This window comes from Sciurus carolinensis, chromosome 7 (genome assembly GCF_902686445.1).
Source record: "Sciurus carolinensis chromosome 7, mSciCar1.2, whole genome shotgun sequence".
NCBI lineage: Eukaryota > Metazoa > Chordata > Mammalia > Rodentia > Sciuridae > Sciurus > Sciurus carolinensis.
In genome coordinates, this window is record NC_062219.1 from 88,658,107 (window position 1) to 88,672,140 (window position 14,034).

The window sequence follows — 14,034 nt, forward strand, 5'->3', positions numbered from 1 at the left end:
ACTAATGTATTGTCTTATATAGGAGTTTCTCTGTTTAATATGAAATACAGCATTCAAGGACTAGGATCAGTAACAGAAGTACCTGTCTCACTTTAAGACACCATTGTTGCATGGATAATCCACCTATAATCTAAACACCATTCTTTGTATTGCTTTCCACAAATAAAAAACAAATTTTATTAGATAGTGGTAAGAAAATAGCTGAAGACTCAAAATACCACCAACTAAAAGGATTCAGTGTTTAACATTTTCAGAAACCTCTAAACACCTAAACTTTAGTTCTCCCTTTTTGTAATCATTATTAAGTGTGATCTTGAGAGTAACTCATGCCAATTTTGAACATAAAAGTTAATATTACCCAAATGATCTCATATCTGTTCAAGGAAAAAAACTGCTTCCTAACAATCTGACAGCACATGCAGAATTAAATGTGGCATCTCTCTGGCATATTTACCAGTTTTTTAATCACAAACCAGAACAAACTGGAATTTAAAGCAACACAATACAAATGAAAGAGAGTCCCATACCCTTCTGCTTTCTAACCTGTAAAAAAAAAATTTAATAGATGTTGGCATTTACATAAACCTTAATTGAACTTTTAATTTGCTTCTAAACATCAGATGTAGACTTTGATATGTGAAACCTAAGAAAAAGGATCAGAGTTAATGCTTCTTAATCCAGTACAAATTATTCACAAAGATACTGAGATACAAAAGTTGTTCTCTGGGTAGAAAACACTCCACCTTGGAAGTGCAGATTTCTTCAGAATGAGCATATCAATCTTTTAAAGGTATTTCCATGCTTACCTTTTATGTAAAGGAAATTTCCTTTATTTTATAATGTAGTTTTTTTTCCCCAAACTTGAATTGAGAATAAACTTCTTAATATTATTAGCATTTGTTTATCATCTCTATTGAGCAATGTGAAATTGGAGATGAAGCAAATAGTTGGTGAATTAAATAAAGAACCCCAGCTAAGAATAATAACATCTCCTTAATGTTCTGTCTCCCATGGCCTATTCCCTGGTGATAAATGTCATTGTGTTTGTGAAAGGTGCTATCATGACATGAAGAAGGGGAAGTGTTCAAATGAGATAGCATCTCACAAATAGAGTGCTCAGGAAGAGACAATAGAGGACTCCATCAGTCCATGATTGGGATGATCTTCTCATAAGTCCTTTATAGTCCTTCTCTTTTGACTTTCTTCTTGCCCACTAGTAGGTTTAATCACTCCCTCCAGGTTTCTACCACAACTGTAGCAACTGAATATTCATGTTTTGGTTTTTTTTTTTTTTTTTTTTTTGCATGTGGCACAAAAATATTTTATTAAAATAAATGTGAGAAGATGAAAATTACTGGTTTTCAATCTGTGTCTGCATTTTTGACACACAAAACATTAAAGTTGTATATATTAATGGACACCATGTAATGTTTGCTGTATGTACACATTGTACAATGTTTAAATCAGGTTGAACACATATATTTCCTCAAATACCTGCCATTTCTTTGTACTGAAAACTTTCAAAATCCTTTGTTGTAGTTTTTTGAAATGTGCAGTACATAATTATTGTATGTGGTCACCATATTGTGCAACAATACAGCAGAACTACCCACTGATCAGTCCTCCCCCATCCCTACTATTCCTAGCCTCTGATAAACAGCATTCTACTCTCAACTTCTACGTAATCAACGTTTTTATATTTCATGTGAATGAGATCCTGTGGTAACATTCATGTTTTCTTAGCTCTGAGATAGAGGATAATCTTGACTCACAGAGGTAGCCCAGGTCCAATGCCATCTCCTTGGTAGGCTCCAAGGAGTATTAGTATGTTATATTGATAATTCTCAGTACAAACTAAATTACAATATTATTTCTAGTTTTAAAAAAGTTCTATAGAATGAGAGACATGATATTTCTACAGACAGGTCACTTGAAGCATTTCTATAGTGGAAAGGGATATATTTTTACAGCCCCATTTCAATACTACTGATAAACAGAGCAAGCAATGTGCAAAAATAGCTGTGAGGTTTGGGTTCTGCTCAATAAAAACAAGTTAAATCCAAATTTAGGCTCTTGCCACGTCATTAGCCAAGACCCAGTTGTTCCTAGGTACTGCAGCACATATGGTCTGTGAGATCACCCACAGTCTTCAGGCCCCCTATTAGATGACCATATGGACAGGCTGAAGTCCCAGAGAGCAAAGGGCTGCACAGAATGCCATTGCCTAGTATGACAGCGTGTCTTTGCTTTGTGCATTTACCAAGATACATTTTTTTCCTAATTTTAATAGTGTTTTTTAAAAATCCATAATATGGTATATTTTAAAATATTTTGATCTTCAAATGAGATTTAAGATCTTTCTCCTGACTCTGCTCAGCAGCACATCTTTGAATGTCAACAATAACAGCATATGTTCAACTTACACTAAAATAAAGATTTGTAATTTTAATATTTATATATTGAAGGTTTTTTAGTCTTGATCAAATTGTGATGCTTCTCCTCATTTAAGTGTTTAATTAATATTCTTTATAAGAAACTTTTTAAATTATTTTACATCAATGAAAAAGCTAAAATTTATTTTCTTTTATAGTTTTATAGTATCAACAAAATGATACATGTTATATGTTATATAAAGCTATATATTATATATATTATATATAGGTATATATATATGTTATATTAAAGGGTATGTATATGTATGTGTATCAGTCAACTTTCTGCTGTGACAAAATACCTGAGAAAGTCAACTTAAAAGGAGGAGAGATTTATTTTCTTTCATCATTTCAGATGTTTTAGTCTATGGTCACTTGACCCCATTGCTTTGGGCCTGTGGTGGGACAGAACATCATGGCTCTCTAGTGTACCATTCATGGTGGCCAGGAAACACAGAGAGAGGATTAGAGGAGAGAGAGGAGAGAGAGAGAGAGAGAGAGAGAGAGAGAGGAGAGAGAGAGAGAGAGAGAGAGAGAGAAAGGTCAGAATTCCAATATCCCTTTCAAGGGCGCATCTTCAAGGACCTGACTTTCTTCTACTAGACTCTACTTTCTAAAGATTCCATTTCCTCTCAGTAGTCATAGGATGATGACCAACTCTTTAACTCAAGACTCTAGGAGACATTCCAAATTCAAATGCAACAGTATCTTTTTAGTCTATAGGGTAAGAAAAAAAGTAAAATAATTTATAGTTGCATTATGTATCATGCCCATTTTTGCACATTTTAATATATTATCTTATTAATCCCAGCAAGACAGGACAATCAAATATAGGGCAATAAGAACTCAAAAAGTTTGTAGTATATTTCAATCCATTACATTTTGATTTGTCCTTTTATCTTGCAAATAATATATGAAGTTCTATAATACATTACATTATAAATTTTGTAGTGTCGAAATTGATTTTTAACAGGGACTCTTAGAAGCAAGACAGAAGAGTGGAAAGAACAGCAGCAATTAAAACAGATCAGACATGTTTTAATTTTTTGTTCAATCTGAAGCAAATTACTTAATCTTTCTCGTATATTAAATAGGCATAGCAGTAGCCTCTTGATAAGATTGTCTTGATTAATTCAAATCATTTATGCAAAGTTTTTACCCATGATAACACCCACCAAAGAAATTCCTGCCCCTTCTTATTAGTTGTAATATTTGACATCTTGTACTCTTTAAAGAGTCAACTTCCTGAAAACATACTGATAATTTCTATCCTCTGACTGTGAGAATTTTAAAAGACTGTATATATACATTTAATGTAATATATAATAAACTGTTATATTTGCTGCTGCATACGAAACAATGGAACAAGTGTTCATAACTAAGAATCTACATTTATGATTAAAAGTCATTATTATTGTAGATGTTTATTGTGAATTGGAAGCAGTCATTAACTCTCTATCCTGACTCTGAAAATAAAAGAACTCCAGTCTATTGACAAGCAGTTACAAATTTCAGAGGATTTAAGTAGAATGAGCCTCTCTTATCAGTAGCACTTTTTGATTAAAGAATCCAAGTACATTGTTCCAAAAGACTATTAAGAGAGGTCTGGCCCTGAACTAATACTATCTGGTCATTGAGAAGTTGAAACCAGACCATTCTGCCCTCAGACTTGGGTAAACAACTGATCATAATTAGGTTTGTAGAATTTTAATTAATTTGGATATGCAACAAAAGGTAACACATTCATTCATATATCATTACATATTCTTCAGAGGTTCTCACCTACTGATTGTCAAGTTCATTCCTATGGTCTTAGGGGATCATACCTCTGATTCCATCACCTCCTGCCTGTCCTTTGGTGTGGCTGGTCGAAATCATGACAGGGGAAATGTTCAGTTTGTTCTTGGCTTCGTAAGAACTGAATGAAGTGCCTTGGCTGTATGGATTACTTCTTATTTCCCACTGCCCAGAGACCTCTAAGCATGCACACCTCCTCCATTCAGTGTCCAGGCCTGCCTGGCGAATATGTTTTCAGCCCCTATTAGATCCTACTCTCCAGCCTTCTAAAACTCAACTCAGCATCCATGCCCATTGTAACTGGGCTTTAAGCTAATGTTGCCATGCTCCAGTTTGTTTAGGGGAAGCTGGAGAAATTATCTCCATCCAGAGTCCAAAACTAGGACTACAGACAAGAGACCCTTCCCCATCCCCATAACCTACCTTGAGACCCTTACTTAACCCTTAGTGAGCTAAGGTCATAGATATCGAAACCCTGCAATATATATCTGTTGACTTTTTCTCTTCTTGTGCTTAACCACATATGCCATTATCCTCTGGGCACTGGAACAATCCTGAGTTTCCTTTTATTTTCCCTATATCAAATCCTTTTGTCTGACTCTAAAGCTAAGTCAAACCATTGAAATGCTGAATGGAGCTGCTAAGTCAAACCGTTGAAATGCTGAATGAAGCTACAGGATGTTGGAAAGTCCTTTTCCAGAAAAATGGCATACTTTTAAAGGTCATTGAGTTTTCCAAGATGTATGCTACCTGTATTTTTCTCTTACCATTAATCATGTAAATCCTGTAACAATCTTAACTTCTCTACCTTAACTTCTTCTCCCAAAAGATGGCTCTGGGAAATTAAGAGTGGCACTCATAGTTGTGAAAGCAGATTAAAAGAAATATAGTAATAAATTGCTTCTAGATATTACTCCTAGAAAGCATAGTAGATCTTGGCTTAATGAAGAAAGAGCCTGGAAGATTTTTCATTATAATTAATTTAATCTAGCAGACCTAGCAAGGTTGATTAATAGAAGAAACTACACAGAAGTGTATTAACATTATCATTTCTTTTCCTGTTACAAAAAAATTCAGCATTTATTTTAGAAACACTCTAAAATATCTACTATGTATTCTCCATTGATAATAATGCATGCAAGATCATGCCCTCTTAGTCAAAGAACTTACAATCTATTAAAGAATAAAATAAAGTCAAAAAGAACTTACAACCTATTAAACACAATACACATAAGAGCTCTTTTACAATTTTTACATCAGTGTTCAGTGTAGCAAAGTACATCGCATTAACTTTTGTGTTCCTACTATTCTTAACTACTAAAGTGATTTAAATTCAATTCTGTCAAATTCATTCAAATACTCCCAAGTATACTACCAAAACAAACAAACAAAACCATAAGAATTGGCTAACAGATTATAGGGAAAATATCTTATCATTTGAAAAGTTTTTGATATTCTATCCAGGGGAATATCCACAATATTTCACAGCTTTATTTTTGTTGTATCATACTAATCAAACATTCCCTATTATAAAACCTCTAAATAAATAAATAATTTTCAAAGAGTATGTGGTTCTTAGGTGAATGGATAAAGATAATATGGTATATGTATATATATATACAGTATACTTTTACTCAGTCATAAAGAAGAGCAAAATTATTTCTAGTTCAGGAAAGTGAATAGAACTGGAGAACGTCATTTTGAACAAAATAAACCAAACTTGGAAAATCAAGGGTCATATGTTCAATCTCATGTATAGAATCTAGAGAGAAAAAAGTTTAGAAAAGGAGCCCATGGTATTAGAAGGGAGGTCAGTAGAGTGAAGAAGGGGACCAAGGGAGGAAGTGGGGAGGAAAAGAGGCAGTACTGAAGAATGAAATTGATCAAAGTATGTTATGTGCATGTATGAATATGTCACAGTGAATCCCACTATTATATATAGTCATAATCACCAGTACAATTTTTACAAATATATGGTTCTTGAATATGGTATATCTATGGTACATCTGCATTCTACAAATTTTATAATGCTGTATTATTGTTTGCCCGATGCTGACCACACTTAAAGCAAAAGATGATTTCAGAAAATATGTACTAAGTACAGAACTCTAAATGAATCCAGAGGATCTCAGGAATCAGATCCACAGCAAGAGGAACACACTTTCCAAACATTAGATGGTGAGGCCACCATGAGATATTAAATACATACACATTTTTAAAATAATTAGAAATCTGTCACTTCCAATTCTTTTCTTTTACAAAACTAAGGCACATTGTTGCAAATTTTCAGCCTAGAGTCACGAGAATATTCCAAAATAAGATATTTGCTTAGGATTCCATTTGTTTTCACACTTTCCTAATTAAAAACCTGTCCATGTACTGCAACTAAATTTAGATGACAAACACTAAATTTTAAAGTTTTAATTTTCAGTTTGAGGTTTTTTAATTTCAGGCAATACAGAGAAACATGTGGTGGGAGTGCTTTGCAGCATAGAGTTTCTGAGAATTTTTCTTTCTTAAGGAAGATAAAAACAATAGGCAGCAGCAGGTTAGTGTGAAGCAGCAAGTTTATTGTTGCAATTGTTTTTACTCCCAAATCTTCTTGTACAGAACAGAGATATCATGAAGAATGAAAATGAACCAAAATTGGCAGAACATGAAGTACATAATCATGGAAACTAGGCAGCTCCAGAGGCACGTGGCACTTCAGGAAAAGCTGTAATGAGACTTGCAGCATTTCATAGGATTGCTCCTCTAAGAAAAGTGAATAAATTCAAGGGAATCACCTCGAATTCAAACCAGATGACCACCCTTTGCATCTGAAGATAAAATCATAAATAAATATGCTTTTTCTTAAAGGCTAATGCCTTTAAGTAAATCTGATAACTAGCAGTTTAAACAAGAAAGAATAATTGTTACAGGCTGGAATTTGCTTTCCTGAGTTTTTAATCTATGCACCACAGACTCTGTAGCACTTTTATGATTTAACTTTTTAAACCCATAATCTACATTATATATATAAGTAAAAAAGTTTATGTTAGTTTTGCATAAATATTTTATTGAATTGTTTTGATAATTTTAATGTGATTGGATTTATCCACAATTCTTCCCATATAGAAATTTCTTTAAGAATTTCATTTCTCAGAATTTCTTAATACAGTACATTTAGCAATAATAAATATGGGATATTCAAAAATAAGAAAGAAAGCTATGGCCCGCAAACAATCTCATGTATGTTACTCCTCAATGAAATTTCATCAGTTAATAACTAAGAAATAAACACAGAAGGCAAAAAAAAGTTTTTGCTATAACTGGTTGATTTAATGTGATGAGTCTATGAATTCATTGATTGGTCAAATCTGAAAATGATATGAAAAATATAATTTCTTATGACACACTTATTTGTTACCTGAGAATACTTAAAAGTAAGGGTTCTACTATACCTGTTAACATTTTTACATTCTCATCTTAGAATTACAAACAGCAATACTGATGCAGACAAATGTAGTCACTTGTCCTATCACATAAAAATCAAGGATGGACATAGTAAGTTTAAGATTCACAATACCTGCCACCCAGACCACTCTGGCCCTTCATCTCTATAACCTGTCACTTCCTTTCACAAGCTACACATGCAGAAATCCCTCTTCTTCTAAGCATGTCTCTGGATATGGCACAGTTTTTCTCCCCCATCTCTAATGTTATCCCAATGCCACCGGGGGAGTGAGGGAGGAAAATGAGTCACCCACCAGGCTTCTGAATGGAGAACAAAGTCATGAAAATGATAGGGAGAGGGGTGGCAATGGAACTGGAAGTAGAGGTTGGGAGAAGATACAGGAGAAGCATTCACATTTCACATTTTGTGTCCTTAGGACTAATTCTCTCATTTCCTGATCTTTGTGTTATGATGTCTCCTAGGACATTTGCAACATGGGAAGAGTAGGTAGACTTGTTTTCGAGTCTCAGCTCTGTCTCAGACCAACTGGCTGAATTTTAACAAACCAATTGGCTTTTTGGTTTTCCTTATTCTTTTCCATATAGTGCATTGATAAAAATCACTGTGCATTGTACTCCACTGGTCTGTATCTAGATAAAATAAGCCTATGTGAAAAATTCATATATTCTGTAAAGGGAAAGTCATGGTACATACACATCCTTAGCTTGAGAACTGAGGCCCATTACCAAAAAGGACATTTCCCTGTACTAGACAAGGCCACCCAAAGGAACGTATTCAAGATCAGAGAATCACTTCATAAAATAATATCAAAAGAAAGTAGAAAGATAGAGTCCTGGCATGCTGTAGAAATGATCCACCTTACTCAGGATGGCTCTTTCTGTTTACCTCAAGAATGAGTAGTGGGTTTCTGGAACCTGAGCATTCTGTTCCTGAACACTACGGAATAAGAATCACCAACTTTTCCCCATCCCTTCCTCCCTACTACTCTTCCCAAATACTTGTCCTTTGACTTTCCTTTTTATAGACTCCATATAGATCACTAACTTCCTGGTAGCAAATTACCAACCAGATCATCTGATGATTACCTCTGATCCAGTTACTACCAGTTATTATAAGTACTACCCACCATGAATTTAATACTAGTCACACAGAACAATACAGTTTTAGAAAGCAGTTTCATCATATTTATTGAAAAATCTCTACCTGAAAACATATTCTGGTATAACAGAAGAAAACTTGAAAAATGTCACTACCACTGTCTAGTAGGATAAAGTTCCATGTGCAAAATGGTAACCTCATTTATTACCATCTCCCATTTCAGAGTCGCCTTTTCCTGACCTTGTCCCCACATTACTGTGTTCACATGTACTAATAAAGTGTGAAAGTCTTCTATCTTCAGGCCAATTGGAATGCTAAAATGGTTAAGAGCCACATAGGTTTTGCTACTGAACGGTACAAAGAGATATATTATATATGATGGATGCTGTTAACAAAGCATCCTCGACTATGGGAAATTTAACAGGCATGAAAAGCACGAGGTATACATTAAATAATAAGTTCTGAATGTGTATATAGGCTCAATGATTATGTCTTCCTAAAATCCTCAAAATGATGGCATTTGGGAGATAGGACTATATGAGGTGATCAGGTCATGAGGGTGGAGCCTTCATGAATGGGATTAGTGCCCTTATAAAGGGAGGTCCCAGAGAGCTCCCTTCCTCCTTCTGCCATGTGAGAAAGTAGGGAGAAGATGCTGTCTATAAATCAGGATGTAGGCACTCACTGGATACTGACTCTGCCAATACCCTGGTCTCTGACTTCCTAGCTTCTAGAACTATTACAAATAAATACCTGTGTTTATAAGCCACCCAGTTTATGGTAACCTGTTAGAGAACACAAAATGATTAAATATTAATGTACTGGCAGTACGTCTTGTAGACCAAAAGCCTGCATGACCAGAACCACCTTAAGAGCAACACTCTGGTCAATCTCATATTTTCACCAAGTTTCCTGATAGTCTTCACTGGTTCCCCCTAATTCCTGGATGATGAAGGGAAAACATCCAGTTTCAGTAAAGGTTCTCCAGTCTTCTGTAATTCACTTTCAACTGGAAAAATGGGATGATTGTGCTGCACTTTTGAGCCTTGCTCCCCAGTTTTGACATGCTGCTCCTTCCAACAATGGCTCTGCTATGCTGATGTAATTGTTAAAGTGCAGCTAAAGTTATTACCTCCTTCCTGAGTCCTTCCCTGCACATTCTGTGTTGCCCTGAGTGGGTTCTTCTTTTAAATCCTGCAGCATATGTGCCTGTATCCTAATTTAGGCAAAAAAAAAATCACCACAACTTTCTCAAATTATCTACATGCATCCCCAACTAAATCAAAATAATTTAAATGCAACGTAATCTAACCCAGGTTCTCTCCACTGTAGGACAATTGATGTTTTGGCCAAGATGATTCTCTGTTATGGGAGCCTGTCCTGTGCTGGGTAGGATGTTTAGCAGCATTCTTGACTTTTACCCTCTAGATGCCATTCATATGTCTCATATGTGACAAAATAAAATGTCTCCAGACATTGACAAAAATTACCCTCAGTTCAGAACCACTGACCTACCCTCCTGATGTTGGAATACTTTTAGAGATATTACTTAAACATAAATTCAGATGTGACACTTTATTTCATCAACAATGTTTTCCATCCTGAAATCATGCAGGCTGGTTATTTGCACTATCTGCAGATGACTGCAGCCTTTGGGAGCACAGAGCCTCTGGGTCGGATACCCAAGGCTGGAGCCCCAATGCCTGGGAAATATTCAGGTCCTTTCTTTAGTTCTTTTCCTTGTCAGAGGACCCTAATGATAAGGAAATCCAGGCAGAGAAGATAATTGACTTCTTACAATCCATACTGGAGGGAAGACCATCTTGGTTAAAACTGCTTGGGCTTGAAAACTGAGATGAAACCTTAGGGGCTGTTGGTCACACAAGCTTCTTTTGGGTGTTCCAGTGCTGACCTCAGCTTCTCCTGTTCTCTTGTAGATACCTCCTTCCTGAACCCCATATATACTACTTCAGATAGAATAGAATACATCTTCAGATAGAAGTTTTTCATTTCAACACATGTGATGAAACTGCTTTCTACAACTGTATTGAATACCTGGTGGGTGGTACCATAATAACTGGCAGTAACTGGATCATAGGTAATTATCTGATCACCTGGTTGGTAATTATCCGATCACCTGGTACCAGGAAATTAGTGATCTGTATGGAGTCTATAAAAAGGAAAGCCAAAGGACAAGCATTTGGGAAGAGTAGTAGGGAGGAAGGGATGGGGAAAGACTTGATTCTTATTCACTAGTGTTCAGAATGCTCAGGTTCCAGAAACCCACTACTCATTCTTGAGTTAACAGAAAGAGCCATCCTGAGTAAGGAGAATTTTTTCTCCAGCACTTGGCCTCCATCACCAGAGATGCAGCAATCTACTGTGACCTGGAGTTTCAGATGAGGTGGCCCTCAGGTGCTGTTGGCTGCCTGGTTCAGGTGTCTCATCTCTCCAGAATTCAATCCCCATAAAACCCAATACTGACTTAAATGGTGTAGCATTCATTGATGAGCTGGTTAATTCTGAGGCCCAGGAAATGTGTTAGATCTTTTGTGATGACCATATGTCCCTGGTGGATCATTAAGGTCAGAGTCAGTGAGCTATTTGCTTTATCTCACTCTTGAGCTCCAGGCTCTTGGAGTCCCAGAATTTCTTTCCAGATTCTATTCATAGTACCTTTCTGTCTGGACACCGAAAACTAAAGACGTATCTGCTCATTCCTATTCCTGAACACCCTTAAGAAAGTAGGTCGGCTTGCTGTGTTTTAATTGTAAAGCATCTTGTAAGACTTGGTAAAAGAAGCCAAGTAAGTGCTCGCTGCTGTTAGGGTAATTATTTCCTAAAGAATGCACACACTTCAGCTTTGCCAACCAAATCACTCCACAAGACACATAATTTAAACCACTATCTTATCTTATTTGTTGAAATTAAGTAAAAAGAGGACTTATTTTAACTGCTTCTTTAAAGAAGACTGGAAAAGGCCAAAACTTTTTACATATAATTCCTAAAAATGAAAATTTGATTTATGATACATTCCTTTTCCTTTCAAATTATTGTTGTCATATTAAAATAGGTGATACATGAATATAGAATGCTCAGTGACAATATACAGCACACTTACTTTCCTTTAATGTGTTTTGTGCACTTACTTTTTAATGATCTCATTGTTGTCTCATAATAGATGAAAAGAGATATCAAAACTAGACTCGGGGAGAGTGCTTCTTCAGCTCCAACTTAACCATATATTTTTGCTGCTTATTTCTACATGTTCCTATATATCTAAATCTGAAATCACATATACTGTTTTTTTTTTTTTTTTATAATGATAGATTTCTGTTTCATGTGGCAGAGAGGACCAGGTGGTATATCTCATGACATTAGGAGTCTCATTAAAGAAAAATGCAGGAAAGAGAAGAAAAAACAAAAGGAAGAATGTATTGATTATCTTGACACAAATTATCTGGAGAAACTTCCTGTCTGGATAGCAACAGATGAAGTAATTGAAAAAAGAAGTTAACAACCTTTAATCTTATGGAAATTTTTGGTTGAGCAGACAAATGCGGAAAGAAAAGGGCTTTTTAAAAAATTACCCATTCTTTATTTTTACTTCTTTTAGAAGTCTCTCAGGCATTGTGTAGCCTAGCCCATAGATGAATCTTTGTGCTAAGCCTTACTCATTTTTCTGATAGGGGGCTCAGGACACACTGGCCCAAAATGTTTTAAGCTGAAGGAATGTAAGGAAACCACAGAAGCAGGAAGGAATGTGAGGAAACCACAGAAACAGGAAAATGCCTCACCTTCTCTGAAGCAGGTCATTACATCTTGGAAGGATCTTCTGACCTCCCTCTAAAGCTGGTCTAATGACCCTCTTGTGAGAGGTGCCCCTCCCATATCCAGAGGAAAGAAGCACCCTTACTTCAGAAATGAAGGGACAAAGGGAATCAGAGTAGCCTCACTGAGATTCCCCTAGTTTATCTCCATGAGATCACATCCAGTTGGTTCTTTCATGTTTCTCCAGGATTTTCCTTTTACTTTGGATTAAAAAAAGGGGGAATGAAGGGAAGGGAGGGGAAATGAGAATAGAGAAGATAGTAGAATAAATCAGACATTACTATCTATGTGTATCATATGATTGCATGACCAATGTAATTCTACATCATGAACAACAGAAGAATGAGAAATTATACTCCATATATGTATAATACAACAATTTACATTCTACTATCATGTATAACTAATTAGAACAAACCAAAAAAATAAAAAAGAAACTTCTGTAAAACATACTTACATTTAACTGTGGTTTGGGGTCTTCATTTCCTTATGAAGTTCCTGTGTCACATAAAACTTAAATAAATATATATGCTTATCTTTTGTTAATCTTTTCTTTTTGTTACAGTGGCCTCAGTCATATACCTAGGATGAGTGAGTAAAATGTATTATTCCTTCCCTTTGCTGACATTCATCCATCCTAAAAGTCAATTGCCTACACATGTTTTAGAGCAGCTCATGGCCATGGACTTCCATGCTTCTTGCCTTGTATTAACAGAAAGATATAAGAAGTCATATGTCTGGGTTGAAAAGAACTTTTAAAATCTGGGGCTTTCAAGTTAACATCTATCATAAGTTCATGCCAACCAGCAGGAAGGAATCTCCAATGGAAGAGTTTGAAATATATTGTAATCATCCAGGCTTAGAGATAAAGCAAACATTTTTGACCATTTCATAAATATTCTTTTGAAGATTTCATGGGCAAGATAGAGACAATATGATCTTGTTGACAAGGAAAGCGCAATACTGAAGATTGAAGTTTTCATGCAAGGAATAAAAGGACACAGATTTTGTGGTTTTCTATTTAGCTAATGGGTTCTTGGTCAGCAAAATAATTTACTTTTCACTTTTTTAAAATCTGCAATTCAAATTTAACTGGGCATTCTTTATTTTTATTTGCTAAATATGATAACTTAAATTTTGGAAATTATAGGTTAAATTAAAAATGTGGTTGAACAGGACTCACAGACTTTCAGAAACAGAATGAGACTTCATTCAGAGTTCAATCACATTTAAGTTTAGAAAAATCCGTAATTATAGTTTTTAAATAAATAACAGAATTATATATACCCAAGTCAGCTTGATAAGCCCATACAGTCTTGTAAGCACATCTACTCCACATTGTGGTCTGGAAAATTTGGTTTTCAGGCACAAGGAACTCTTTGGAATGTATCAATATTGTATGGTTTAAGACTCAAAACA